Below are 14,707 nucleotides of genomic sequence, written 5' to 3'. Positions count from 1 at the left end.
CTTTTACTGCACTTACAGTAAATTATCGGGTTACGTTTGACTTCAGTAATGTTATCTTAACTTCTTTACAGAGAGCAGAGGACACAGTGAACACATACACACAGACTCTAAAACCAGGGACAGATGAGAGAAAATAACCTGACCCTAAAGGATAGCAAAACAGTACAAACTCTTACACCCTGCTGTAATAAATAGGTGCACAAAAATCAGGTAACACTTTTCACTTCTTGGGATAGGAGCATAAAGCCCCTTGTCTTTAAAGTCATTCCAGCCAAATTTGTAAAATTAAGATTTAACAGAGACCTGTTGTAAACAAAATGGGATTACTTCAATATTTTATCAAAATCAACACAGCCTTTGATCATCACATTCTAATCCGTCTATACTTGAGTCCAAGTGAACATTTAAGGAAGAATTCCTGGGCTCATAGAATCACACATGAGGACAAAGTGAATACATAATAAGATCTTGCTTGCAATACCAGAAATCCTGCTACTGTGTTGTAAGCCTGAACATAAACAGCACTTTAACATGATGAGAGGGATGTGAAACAGGCCTTCTGATCCATATGAGTAAGAAGTCTCATGGACCTGATAAATCTTTTTTTAAAAATAGGTTTTTACAGGCACAGCATGGACCTAATGTATGATGTTTTAGTCCTGTTTTCTAAATCTACTTTTCCCAGACATTTAATTAATAATGAAAATCTTAAAACAAACAAACCCACATGAAAATAGATATTTTAAGTTAAAATGGGCATGTCCTTGACCCCATGCAGTTTGCTTACAGGCCACAGATAGGAGCAGTATATGCCACAATAACCTTGTTCAACCTGCATGTTAAACACTTCCTTGTGCTAGTTTTCAGCTTTCAGCCCAATCCTCATATTTTAATCAGAAGAGAACAATTTGACCTGAATAACAAGTCTTCTGGGCTGGATTCTTGACTTTTTAACTAACACGATTCAAAAAGTCTGGAGAAATGGGATCAAATCCAATCAAGTCTGCTCCTCAACTGGCTACCCACAGGGATGCACACTCTTGCGCTCATTATTTACCCTGCACACAAATGTTTGTTAGAGCAGGTATGAAAACAGGACCATTTTAAACTATGTGAATAACTCTGTTATTGTTAGTCAGCTCCAGGATAATGGGATCAGCTACGGCCCAGTACATGATGATTTTGTTAAAAGGTATAATGAGTATTCAATTAAATGTAACTAAAACAAAATATATGATTACCGATTTTAGAAAGTGCACTCATACACAAGAGATCACGTCCATTATGAGTGAGGGAATGTGCTTAATCATAGAAATATCTCAGAACAATTATTGATTCAAAGCGAAACTTTGAAGCAAACTGAAGCAGTGTGCAAAAACCTAAACTCCACAATGATACAACCATAATGATTTCATTTAATCATATTCTCACTGAATTCATTTTCTTCTTGTCCTTGGTGTCAGGTCTAAGACATTTATCTGTAAAGAACAGAAACTCTTTCAAACAAATTGCCAGACCACCTGACAAACTAACTTATGAGCCACTGTTTGAGAGAAAGGTTTCTAGCCCCAAACTGTTGAACAACACAGTTTAAAAACTGCTTCACTGCAGCAGCTTTCACTTAGATGAACAAATCCATGGCTTTACAATCCTATGCCAGGTGAATTCATTATTAATATGTTTTTATTAATTTCTTTAGTGTTTTGTATCACGCTTATCTGTTGTCTCTGTTTGTATTGAATATGTGCGTGCAAGGATGGATGACTCACTACTGCAGACCAAATCAACCTACGGGTATAAATAAAGTAACTTGAACCTGAACCTGCTACCCTTGAATATGACTACTACACTAAAAGAAGTATAATTTAAATTACTTTAGACTTCAAGTTCAGTCTGCCTGACGAAGAGCTTCTAATACAACATTACAGTCAAATCTTTTCGACTAAACACCCCCATTTATTCTAGACTACATCGGTCCCCTTGCCATTTCAACATAAAGTCTCTCACAATTAAATTAAAAAACAAACAAAAAACAAATTACAGCCCCTGGCTTCCCTGCTGTGTGACTCCTGGGGTGCCGTAGTGTACAAGGGCCAACTGACTGATTGCCCTAGGAAAAGCCTTTTGTTTAATCTAATTAAGACTATCTGTCGCATGAGGGACCTCCATGGTGCTCTACATGGGAGAGTCCATTCTAATGAGAGGCTGCTGTCCATTCAGTGTTAATCAGACTAACACAATGTGGCTCATTCACGTCGACCAGGTTGATACGAATATGTCTTGGAGAAGCTTGGATGAGAAAGCAACCTCCTAATAAAACTACAGAGGCTGAAGCATAGCAAGTGTACATCTGTTTTAGGAAAGGTTTGATTTCATTGATTTCTTCATTTCAGAAGGAACAAAACTGGATTTATGGCTGAGATTTAACAAGATGGGCCCAGTTTCTATATGAAATCACTACTATACTAAAAGCCATGTCAAACTAATCTTGCATTGCACAAGGAATCTGGACCCAGCCATCTGATCCATTAGGAAAGGTACCAGTGGGGGTACACGGGAACATTAAGCCATGTCTGGAAATAACACTGGGGATACTTTACTTGCTTTTTCTCACTTTCTACATTTCAAACAGTAACACAAATCACATTTGAAAGGAAACTTTTCATTTGTCTTTACAGCAAACAGGAACTCCAAATGAATGTCAAACTCAAGAAAGTGTTTGAACTCTAAACTGGCTAAATGTAGCCTTTATTATTGCTCAGTGCACAAATGGATACTTGAAGCTTATCCCATTGAGATTCTTGGAAACTATTCTGTCACATGTCGACTCTATTTGAAGCCATCTGCCATGGAAAACGGGACCAAATTTATTATTTATTACACGGTATAATTGCCAGGCCGGGTGTGCTGCCGAGGTGGGAGACATTGTGGAAATCCCTATTGTGAGAAGGAAATGCACCTTTGCATGATTTGTGCTGTCCAGAGATTTAGGTTCTTCGTTCCTGATGTGGCATTTTCATTTTCATTTCATTTTTATTCTTGAGTATCCTGATTTTATAATCACAATGTACTCTGGCAAAATACACAGACATGAACACACACCTCAAACTCAAAGTGCAAGACTTTATAGTGTTGTCAAACAATATATCAATTTATATATTAAAAAAGGTGACATTGTATTTCAGCAATAGCCATTCCAAGCAAATGACGCACATATTTTAATCCCAGGAATTTCTGTCAAGAAACTGGGTTCCTTATGGCTGCTGGCTGTCTGTTTCCACTGTCGTCTAAACACTGATGGCTCTTTTTACAGACCATTAATAAAATAAAACTTCACAACAAACTGATTCACTCCCTTTCTGTATGTGGTACTAATGGAGATCAGTAGAAATGTTAGAAAAGCAGCATTTCCACCTGTTAGTTTCCTTCACCTCTGAACAATACTAGCCAAGAGCAAGAAGCAAGTCATTTGTTGTTGTTTTATTGCAGGGATGAAATTATTTCCTATGTAGTAAATGCAGCTGGATACAGGATAGTTTTGGAATTCTTCGTACCAGAGCAAGTCCACAAATCCCACCAACCTGACACAGGTGAATTTCAGAGTAGACCATCTTGTACCCTAAAGAAAGCATGTGACTTTCTAAATTTGTTAATGGCCTCAAAAGTACTTGCATCAAGTGGCAGGACGTTAACTTACTTCGAGCACCATATGGGCTATTCAAGACAAGCCTATAATTTTCAGTGTAATTCACTGCACCTCCCACCCCATGTCTTACTATAACATTCACACCCCCTAACCCAACATGCAGCAACAATGCCAAGATGAAAGAAGTCCCAACATTTGCTGCCCTGGGTCAGTTTCGGGTTGCAGTGCAGCTCACATGTTACAACAGTGGAAAATGATTGTGATTGGATCTCCAAGCCAACAGCTGGCATGGTATGGCTGAATGACAGAGGCCAGAGTTAACCCTTTCCAAACCTCAGTAGCAGACCGATAACTCAGGGTGGATGTGTGCTGGTTTAACCCAAGAATTACAGACATGCACATCACAAGGCTATTCAAAACTACAACACAATGAATCCTCTACAAAGAAGATTGCAGCAATTGGGAACAAGTAGACAGGACAATAGTGATGGATGTGTCATAAATATACTTATGTCTTTGTTTCCATGTTAAGGAAACCCTCTGGCAATTTGAATACCTTTATGTGCCAACAACTTGATGCAAGTCAAGGATAGCAATTCTAGGGATCCCTCTGCAATGGAGCTGCCTAATGCGAGAGGTGATATTTTTAGCTTCCCCTAGGACTGTCCCCTCCCCCCACTGCTAGCCATTGCCGAACTGGGTCAGGCCATGTAAATGTGGAGGGTACAAAGCAGAGACACCCAGCCATCCTTGTGCTGCGTGGCTTGCAGCTGAGAGTGCTACTTCATCCCACCAACTGGAACCTCTACGTAGCTCTCAAACACTGTCAGGCTGCCAGTTCATGAGAATGCACAGTCAGTGGTGTCACCGTCAACACGCTTTTCCTCTCCAGCTCCTTTTACTGCATGTATGGAAGGACACGTAACAGCATTTGAAATGAAAGTAAACCATCATCTTTCCCTCCAAGAACTAAGGCTGCTGGATAAATAGGAATAAAATTTTATATATGTATTTCACTGTCTATCATATTATATGTATAGATCAATTTATGGACACTTTAAGACTACCGCGTTATTTTAAAAACGTTTATCTGTGCTCTAATATTATTAAATATAGTCTTCGTACATTTTTTTTCTTTGTGTGTTCTGTCTTGTAGGTAAACAGATGTAAATTGTTTTTTGGAACAACATGGTTTCCAAAAAAAACAAAACAAAATTCTGGTGCAGTATGTAAAACTTTGTACTGATAACAAGCCAGTCTGTCCCCTCTTCTTTATTCTGAAGGGTAAAAATGCCAATACTTCCAAAAATAATTTTACATTTTCATTTATCATACCACAGCATACATTTCTGTTTTGTCTTAGTCCATTACACGTTGGCTATACACATTTTTTTTAACCCCCAACTGGTAAAGTTTCAATTAAACATTTGTGGATTCATTCCTAGTTGTGAATTTCCCTGACCTGTGTACAATTATAAGGCACTACTGCCTGAGGGCACAAATTTGACCACCATTCAGTGTTTTATAGTATTATGCTTCATAAATGATGAAATCTTATTTCTTTTTTGCAAGTGAATGTTGAAACATATTAATTTTAAATTAATTAATTAATTAAATTTAAGTTATCATTATAACTATTTGCCAATGCAATTTTACAAGGATGCTAACGCCTGTCTGTGTTACTTCTAAAAGCCTCTCTGTTCTTATACCCAATCATTTTACCAACCTGTTTGCAACAGATCTGATTAGTGTTGAGACTTTCGACCACTTTTTAAGCAATTAAAAATTTAGCATTTACTTTTCAAACCTTTTAAGGAACAGGTTGTACTTTTCTTTTTGAACCTTTGTGCCAACAAAAAGAATTTGCTATACAACAAGCAGTACGAATTTGAAAAGCATAAGCAGTAATATCTTAAATTTACCAACAAATAGTTTGACGCTGTCTTACAAAAGCAATGCAGGTGAAACACATTCTTATAGACCGGTTTTTAACCTCTTACATAACAACAGAACAGACAAGTTATAAAATTTAGTACATAGTGGCCATCTAGGCACATGAAGACTGACCGGTTTCTCAAAACTGTTTATATTAACATTTATAGAGCATGTCAAAAATAATTGTTGCTACATACAGAAATGAGAGGAAAGCTGGGCATTTAAATAAGTAAAACTGAGAAACTGAGCACATGGGTATTTTTGAGTGCTGGAAGACTGTCCTGTTGTTAAAGTTGTATTCTTACCCTCCACCCCCCACTGTTAAAAATAAATAAATAGTTTTTTTTTGGACAAATTCAGAATTAAAATTTCAACATTTACCTACAGAATTTGTTATCATCAAATCAAACATGCCCCTTTTCTTTCATAGTACTGGCCAAAGAAATACTATACATGAATATAAAAATTTTACTCCTTTCTACTAATTTCCTCCTGTCAAAGATGTAAATGCACACCAGGAGGTATGGTTTTATTGAGCTTTTGCATAGCATTTTGTGTGCATAGGATTGAAAATGTTCCAAAATGAGGCGTCTTTCATTGAGGCACTTTGAAGATCAGAGGCTTTCTGTGTTCTTGCTTATGTGCAATACCACAGACCAGATCGGTGGCCTGGGGTCCTGCTGCCCCATCATTATCTGCTGCAGTCTGAAATTGCTGTTGCCATCATTTCAGCTTTAGGATGCACAATTGTTGACTTGTGCATTATATATTTCACAAAAAAAACAAAACTGTGGTACAGAATGCATTGCTATGGTTTAACACATGTCATGCTTGTATACTAGAAAGAAAGTTTTGAAGCTTTAAGGAACAGACAAATGATTTCATGATCCACATGACTGCATTTGATTCAAATAAAAATTAGAGTAGTATTTCAGGGAGAGATTGTTTCCCACAAATACACTGCTCTGACTTGATTAGGCAGGAATTGCTCTCTCATTGGCTCCATCGTATGATATTATTTGCCCTCCTCCACTGTACTATTGTTGCAAGATTTTCAGAGCACGCTACAATGGCAGTTTGAATGTGTAGAGAAGATTACACCAGAGCAGGACTGTATACTGTATGCCACAAGTGATAACATCCAAGACAACCAGCAATGCTTTACGATGAGAGAAGTTGAGGTCTGGAAGTATGCTTCTATTATATAAGCTCAATGATGCTGAAGTTAAAATGAACAAATAATAATAATACAGTTAAATCATCTAGCCCACTTTAAAAATGTCCCTTTAATCATTGCCACATCAAACCATGGAGCCCACCATGTTGCAGAGATGCCAAAACTAACATAAATGTCCGTCAGACTGACTGGTAGCATATTTAGACCTTCTGACAGTCTTAAGGGCTATTTTGTAGCATGTGCTTTGCAATTATTTTAATTAGGCACAATCCCAGTATATAATAACTTTTGCCAATCTTCAATTATAGTACATTTGATCTCCTGAAACTAAAAACTGAAGCATATAACTGGTAATCACACCCGTGTAATTTGTTTCTCGTGCCAAGTTAAACAAGATTTAAATGAACAAGTAGTAATGAATGACTAAAAGACCCTGTAACCTAAAACCCCTGCTTGAAATAATCTTGACCTTACAATCCACACACAGTAAGAAAGATAAGTAAAATGCCATCATTGGTAAATGTTACCATGAATACATGACACTTCGTAGTTCAAAACCACACTATATTTAGCGTTCCATGCTGGTTTACATGAGGCTTAACGCCACCTTAGATTAATGACCTGCAGTGGTCACCTCAGTGAAATAATGCTTTAAACTAGCAATTATAAACATTAAACTAGAAGAATTACAGAGTACACTAAGGACAAATGTTAGTAATTTGTCTTAATGTTGGGCTTATAGTTGTCTGCAGTGCAGAGCATGACAATGAAATAAGTGAACATGTGAACCAGCAGCTGTAAGAGGAACTCATCCATGATGAGTTAGGAACAGATTTGGCAGGCGACAACTGCCTGGAAGAAAGTATACCAGATATGCGGCATTACTTCACAGTGGCTATAGCTTTGTGAGTACTCGAAAATAAGCAGTTATCTCGGCAGCAAGGAGCATGTAAGATTGGTGCGAACAACATTCTTCAGCACAGAAAGAAAGAAAAAACATGCACCGCTGAAAAGGACGTAGAGGTGTAGTCTTGAAAGGTTGATTTTCTACAAAGGAACTAATGAGCCACAAAGGTCAGGTGATCTTCCCTCTGAAATATAACAATTTTTCGAAAGAATTTAAAAAAGTATTCAAATAACTACTGACTCATATTAGTCACTCAAGGAGAGGGGTAATGTCTATAATCAGCCATTAGAAAAAAAAAAAGGGTGGCACAGCAAAGAATAAGAAAAGATATTTTTGTCATTCTTGAGTGACAGCAACAGTCTGAGTTCAAAGGGCTCAGACAAGGCAACAGATTGTGTTACTGATGATCTAAGTGAATCATTAAACAAACTCAATTTCTATATGCTGCGCTAAGCAGCTACAATGAAGCATTACTCACTGCTAAACCTGGAAAAAATAGACTTCTAACGCAGTATTAGCTAGAAAATTCAAAAATATCTCCAAACTGAATCACAGCAACTGTCATTGCAGCTAATACAATATTGTGCACCAAGATATTGTGATTATAAAATCCGTGTAATTGCTTATCTGTCATTATATTATTTAACAAGACCAGAGTACAGATGACTACTACAGATGACTAGCACGCTCTGTGTCACCGAGTTTTATGTTCAGCGTCTTTTCATACAACTACAATAATAGAATGTAGAATCACAAGTCATTATACAAACACTGAAAGACACTGCTGGCGCTGCAGCATGCTGGGTGCTATTTAATTGGATAAGGAGTGATCCCTTCAACTAGACACCAAAAGGTGCTCTGTGGCTGCACTCCACATCGACCTAGATACTGCAGGTAATGTCTGAGTGCACCAATCTATATTACGTCGTCAATCAAGATTAAGAGTGTAACGTTAACGTACGTAATCATCTTGCAGTACCTGGAAGCCCTAAGAAATACGAGATACATTACGGGCAAGTGGAAGGTAATTTAAAGAGACGAGCTGCAGTCAGTGTGTGAGTTTCTATTGCCGTGTAAGTATGAAATAACCGTTGTTCTTTCAGTAGCGTTACGGACGACAAGTGGCAGTTTTCCCCCCTTAGTTCGGAAATAACCTGACAGTTTTGCCATACCAGGACATTTAAGAGTGGTAAACAGCCATACGAGAAACCCATTTGAGCAAGTAATTGTTTCGAGGAGGTTAGGAGATTGGGACTTGAGATTAAAACCTACTAGTTGCGGTCAAATTATTGTCTTCAGAATACGGTACAAATTAAAGTGTTGGACAACAGAATGCGACACCAGCAAATGACAGCCCCTGAAAATGATGTTAGTCAATAAACGAAGATTCAAAACACGCTTACTGTGGTGACAGAGAGCAGAAATGACTAACGCGGTTTTATGGGTTCCCCGAGTTGCCCGTGTTGAGTGTGTTGAGCAACCGCAGCGCGTGGACTCCCAGCGCTCGCGGAATATAGTTCCAGGCCATTTAGTAGTATTACTCCACTAACGTTATGTATCTGCACATAAAACGGGAACTGCGAGGCGTTAGACAAGCTGAATGACATATCACCACGTAACATGCAATGCAGGCAACTTTCTGTTAAAGATATGAAGGTCCATAGTTGAAGTGTTATTTAACAGCGGGACCCCGCGAGGAGCACCCAAGTCGAAACGTCAATGTGCAGCCCAACAGATATGTTATTAAAAAAAATAACAGCGGTCCTGACTAGCGTACACGGTTAGCCAACTAGCACTAATGCGTTAGCTTATGCTGACTGCAAAGAGGGGAAATTCACAAAAGATACTTCCAACAGACTGACAAGTCTAAAAACTTAGCCATGAGCCATGCAGAAGTCCCAAGCAAACTAAGCACAAGCGAATGAAATCTGGCAGCATCCCGGGCTGATTAGCTACCTGTGTTGGAAAACGAACCGCCCCATGTCAGTATCCCTCCAAGATAGCTAACATTAGCTTGGTATACCGCTAACTACCCAAGGCAAGCTACCCACAGTGGTTGGCCCTCGTTGATCAGTGCAAAAAAAGAAGACTTTAACCGGTTATGGGGTTACATGCAACATCCAAAATCACTTATAAAGATCAACTATTGTGTGGCATTTTGCCGCGCTAATAGAGAAAAATATAAGTAAAATAATACTTACTCCGTCCTCTGAAGAGCACCCCAGCTCCCTTTCTCTCTTTAACTCCCCCTCAGTCTCACCAAAGACTAGACTCTCTCCCCTGATCTGAGGTATAATCCCGCCCACTGCGCTGTCACAACCACAACCAAAGCCTGCAAACCTCACACTGCCAAGATAGTTCCTATCTCCCGCGAGCTCATGAAAACCCATGTCACTTTGACCGGAAATCATATGACACATGCGTGCGGTGGAAAAGCGGGATGATGTTGCCGCAACTCACGTGGCTGACTGCTGAGACAATAATCTCTCTCTGTTTAATTACAGAACAGATGCAGACCAAGACCACCTATTTGTTTTTTAATGCAACACGATGAAAGGTGCGTGTCTCACAGCGGTATTGTTGCATCTCTATGATTTAAAAATGCTAAAATCAAGCTGACGCGATATCGGGGATATCGTGAGAGACAACCGGCCAAAAGATAACGTTGTAAAAGTGGAACTCGACGATGGCGGAAGTACACCACGGTGAACCATTTCGCCTCGCCTTTTTCATTTCTGTCACAACACCGCCAGGGACATGTGATGCACGTCAAAAGGAGGATGGGTATGGACCGCTGGTGTGGATTCCCATTGGCTTAGCCAGCATATCAGTCGCCTATGGAAACGGTTACGTCATGATCCCCTAGTACTCCTTCTTTGCTCCCGTGTAGCTTTATAATAACAGGATTATTCAACAGTCCCCCCCATCATATGATGCAGCCTGCAGACAGTAGGCAACGAAAATGCATCGGTTTTGCTGTCCGGGCGACTCAACCCCACCTAGGCTGCACGAGGTTCTTCCCCTCGACGCCTAATCAAACCTGACGTTATTCTTTCCATGACGTAGTGCGTTTTTTCTCTCTTCACCAGATTCAATGCGTGTATTCTTTGCGATTCCTTCAGTACTCTCGGGGAGTCACACACTCTGCACAATCAGCCTCCTTATTACTTGGGGCAGCTGTCAATGAAATGCAAACAGCAATGTGAGCCATTAAACCGATGTGACAGAAATTTAACAGCGTTTTGGTACTGCAATATATTGCAGCACAAGTCCCCTGTAATTGCCTAATATGTTTTTTTTAATGTAACATAGAGTGCAAGGTGTTAATTGGAATTACAAAGTCTGTGATCCAGAATTCAGACAAGGTGGTTATTGCAAAAATCCATCTGAACTTTGCACAAACCAAGTCAGGTAGAGAAACTGCAATTTGACAAGCATACCATACTTAAAAAAATAGAAAAAAAAAAAAGAAAGACTAGTTGTGGTAGATCATAAACAGAAAATAACCATGGCCAGGGTCAAAACTCAGTGTAATACACTTGCTGTCTGGACATAATGGGATTTATCATTAACATGAGTGCCTTGAGTGCACGGTAGCAGCTGCCTCTTCAGAAAGGTCCAACGTGTTTAGGCTTGTGTGCAAATTAAAAGTTGGAAAATATCATTTCAGAATTTCCGAGTCAGACAGACGTCAAGCGGAGAAAAGAGATTTGGAAAGAAAGAGGAAGAGAAGAAGCCGGGGAAAAAAAAACCTAACTTGATTTATGTAAGATGACTTGTGCAATCATTTGGCCTTATGTCTTTGTGATTTGACTTTAATGGCTCAGTCTAAAGCAGAATGAGGAACAATCAGTCAAAATGCATAGATAGGCAAAAAAAAAAAAAAAACCCAAAAAATGTTGTTCGTAGAAGCTGTTAAATGATGGCTGTGCTTCACATGTGCTCCCACACTCCCTTCGCACATTGTGAGCTGTCAGGTTTCTGCTCTAAAACTTTAGAGCTGTAGCTGCAGCTGCAGCAGTGTTTAGATGCTGATGTTTTTTCCCCTGTACGCCCAGTAGTAACACAGGCCTCATGTGAACAAGCTTTGGCACACAGACTTTGCTCCACAGGCCTTTAAACCTTATAGTGCCAAAGAAGTGACAAGATCTATTTTTACATCTGCCATTTTTGCAGTTCACTGTCAGTGGTTTTGGTGGCTTCCTAAGTGGCAGCCTGCAGTGCTTTGTGTTGGCCAACCCAGAGCAGATGTTAGGTCATTCACTGACCCCCAAGGGCATCTCTTTCTCTCTTTTTCAGTCCATCAGTCTGTGCATCAGCACCTTCTTCTTTATCTGAACCAGAGGACACACTTTAGGTAATGGTAGGAATGCAAATATTAATTCATAATGGATCTTTACAATCTATATCAAAAATAAATGAGGACTGTAGATCAGCTGGCCTGCTCTGGAGGAAAGTTGAAGATTTAGCGGGATATCTTTATTCATGTTGTTCAGTCTGGCTCATTTCAGGGGTAGCAAATGAATCTGAAAGGTCATAAATTAAGATATTGTTCAGTTTGTACAAAAATGCATGAAAGAATCTTTAGAGGGGACAGCTCTTTACTTCCTGCTTCCTGTTTTTGTGCTAATCAACTGTGAACCTTTCATTTCACTGTTAACCTTAATGTGTATAAGCAGAGCACATAGAGTGTAGTGGTTTACATATTCACTTCACAAGAAAGATCTCAGGTTTGATGCTGGGAGGAAACACAAATCCTTTTGGAAGGGCATCCGGCATAAAAAAAAAAGCCAAATAAAACACACGGAGCTTACATGCTGCGGCAACCCTTTGGGAATAATGGAACATAAAGCATGCATGCATATTTTAACTGTAAACCATTAGAATTTATTACAAAATGTCAGTAAAAAACAAAGCTTTTTCCATGATAACATTTTCTTTCTAGGCTGTGAATCATGTTTGCAATGTCTTTTCTAAAACTGACAGAAAATAAATTGGAATTCTGCCTCGTACCATCACTCCGTGCTTGTTCACTTGAAACCACTTAATCTTTCAATCCATTTAAACACTTATGGACCGCAGAAGTGAGCAATATGATGAAGACTCGCACCAAGGGCCTTTTAGTTGTATGGGAAACAATCTAGATGCAGGTTGTTAATGGCAAAAGTGAATTGTTTATCCCTGAAAATCGAGTGGAAATGACCACGTGTGTGTCTACGAACGCCAGAAACCAAACCATTGCAGAAATCCTCCTGGTTTTTAATTCTCGAGGAAATTGCATCTATGCAAATAGCGGGACTCTCTGAGAGCCATGTTGAGTTTTCAAATTGAGGAGACCAATCATTTCCCCCACAGCTGTTGTCTGAATCTCTCTGTTGACTCAGTTTCTTGATGGAAATTTGCCATATGCTCTGGAGCATCTTGTGAACTACAGTAAATGTCAAGTGTCATTAGCCTTTGTGCATGCTAATGCCTTGTTCATGCTGTCTGAGTAAGCATTAATGATGAAGCATGCCAAAATGCACTCAAAAAGGGGACGTTGCCTTCAGGGTAACTTTTGCATGTATTGCAAAAATCCTCAAAACAGAACCTCATTTAATAATTTAGGTTAAAGGTAAACACATGGTCGCATTGAGGCGGATAGTCAGGGGAGGCAAAAAAGTTAAGCAACACAGCTTTGGTAAGCGTGATTATTCGTTCATCCCAACATAGAGCTTTAATTACTGGGGTACTGTTCTACACACCATGAGACAACATAGCTTGACAAATAATTGCAGGTTCGGTTTGAAAAGCGTCTAGCAACCGGCACTGTATGAATGTGTCTGCTGTTGTGCGAGGAACGTTGTTGCCGACTCTGCAGCTTATCACATTTTCAGACAACACGCGGCTCAGAACTGATTAAGACATTTGCACAAAGAAAAAAGCCAAAGGGAATGGAAAACAGAAGCCACAGAAAGATTATCAGTTAATTCCTAAACACTTTTCTAAATAAACACATGACTGCGGTGGAAATGCCTGTGTTGCACCAGCAGATCATGTGCCTCTTGAGGCGAGGCAAGTGGAAAATGTGAACATGAAGATGTCTCATTAGCAGACTTACATAGCCGGGTCCCCATCAGTCAGGACATGCTGTATGAATATTGCTTCCTTTGGTCAGCCGATCTATCTACACCACTTTGTTTCTTCAGCGGACATCTCATTTTCCACTGGCTCAGCACATTGGCAAAGCGTTAGACATAGAGGTGTGGGGAGTGACTTCCTCCTTTTGAAGAGGAAGAGGAAAAACAGTGTTCCATACTTGAGAGAAAGACTGTTGATCATGGATGTTGACGTGTAAGAATTTTCCAATTGCAAATTAATCAGAAGTCCACTTTCTAAGCATTTATACATAAATCTCACTTTATGTGATGTTAATATGTCAAATAAAGTTGGTTTTAGTGTTATAAGGTTGGACTGTAACTGACTGCTTAGACCCATTATTAAAAAAGGACAAGAGCTATATTAATCAGACAAAGTTGATATTAGGGATGGCTGTTGCACCGGGTAATAACAAACCTTTCTTATCTAACACATCATTAGTCTGCCATAATCACTGTAATCACATTTTTCCTGAAATCCTGAGTCCAAACATTGGTTAATGTCTGCTAAAGGGACCCCAATTATAAGATTAACATCAAACTCTGCTGACTGGCAAAACAGCCGAGACACAGACACATGAATTATACCTATGCTGCAGACAAATGCTGAAGAGAAGATCTCAAGAGAGACTTTGTGGAGCAGTCTTACTGACAAAGACCCCTTGTGCGAAGGAAAACTGAGAAAGGAGAGGTGGTGGTGGTGAAGTGGTGCTATGAAGGGGTCTGTCTTGATTGAGCTGCTTGCCTTAGGTTTGTGCATGTTTGTGTTTCCAGCTACCCCAGGAATTTACTGCACGGCACTGGCAAGGACGGCCACAGCGAGGTGAATGGCCTGTGGGATAAAGGCCAGAGTTTTCTGGGAAAAAGGGTAGTGGAGAGAGAGAGAGAGCAGGAGGAGAAGCAGA

The 14,707-nt window shown here is 39.5% G+C and overlaps 1 protein-coding gene across 5 annotated transcripts in view; it reads right to left on the bottom strand.

The window, feature by feature from the left end:
• atp2b1a (ATPase plasma membrane Ca2+ transporting 1a) overlaps positions 1 to 13,876 on the bottom strand; it is a 43,114-nt gene extending 29,238 nt beyond the window's left edge. The window contains exon 1 of one of the 5 annotated variants that reach the window (XM_085137338.1): positions 13,766 to 13,876. The gene's annotated coding sequence lies outside the window, so the exon portion shown is untranslated. The other 4 variants (XM_085137336.1, XM_085137340.1, XM_085137342.1 and 1 more) reach the window with 4 other exon arrangements.
• Between the last annotated feature and the right edge of the window lie 831 nt (positions 13,877 to 14,707).

Source organism: Neolamprologus multifasciatus, chromosome 17 (genome assembly GCF_963576455.1).
Source record: "Neolamprologus multifasciatus chromosome 17, fNeoMul1.2, whole genome shotgun sequence".
Classification (NCBI taxonomy): domain Eukaryota; kingdom Metazoa; phylum Chordata; class Actinopteri; order Cichliformes; family Cichlidae; genus Neolamprologus; species Neolamprologus multifasciatus.
Note: the sequence above shows the minus strand (reverse complement) of the source record. Positions and strands in the feature narration are given on the sequence as shown.